We start from the raw sequence: 491 nt of genomic DNA, 5'->3' as shown, positions 1-491 counted from the left end.
TAGAAAAGTTTCGGCAAGAATTAGCCCAAACCATCTCTAACTTAATAGCACAACTGAAAAATATTTTTAATGATGTTTCATTTTACAGTTTTACTTTGGGCACCATAGCCCATTCGACTAAAGACTTATGATTTGGAAAGATATATCCAGGTGTGGGTGGTTTATCTGGAATCTGATGGAGATATTCGATCAAGAAACAGTTGAATGCAATGATATCTTTTTCATCTCTTATGTGTCTTGGTTGGTGTTAAAGAGAACAGAGCTATTTGGGCGGGGGTGAAATAGTTCTTAGCGTTGTGACGCGAGCATAATTGTTATGGAGGACGGATGGCAGAGGGACCAAGTCTTGGGTGAATTTTAAAGTTGATGCCAACATTATGTGGGCAATGTAGCTGCGAGATTTTCCATATTATACAAATGGTACAGTGGGTTAAATATTTCATATATGCATAAATACATACGCACATACATACATGCATATATATATATAT

At 36.3% G+C, this 491-nt stretch overlaps 1 protein-coding gene across 3 annotated transcripts in view; it reads left to right on the top strand.

Annotated features, from left to right (window-relative positions):
* Positions 1-491, top strand: part of LOC106877962 (uncharacterized) — a 433,893-nt gene that overhangs the window by 114,681 nt on the left and 318,721 nt on the right. The gene's annotated exons all lie outside the window — the stretch shown is intronic.

The sequence above is a fragment of the Octopus bimaculoides genome, chromosome 5 (genome assembly GCF_001194135.2).
Source record: "Octopus bimaculoides isolate UCB-OBI-ISO-001 chromosome 5, ASM119413v2, whole genome shotgun sequence".
Lineage (NCBI taxonomy): Eukaryota > Metazoa > Mollusca > Cephalopoda > Octopoda > Octopodidae > Octopus > Octopus bimaculoides.
Note: the sequence above shows the minus strand (reverse complement) of the source record. Positions and strands in the feature narration are given on the sequence as shown.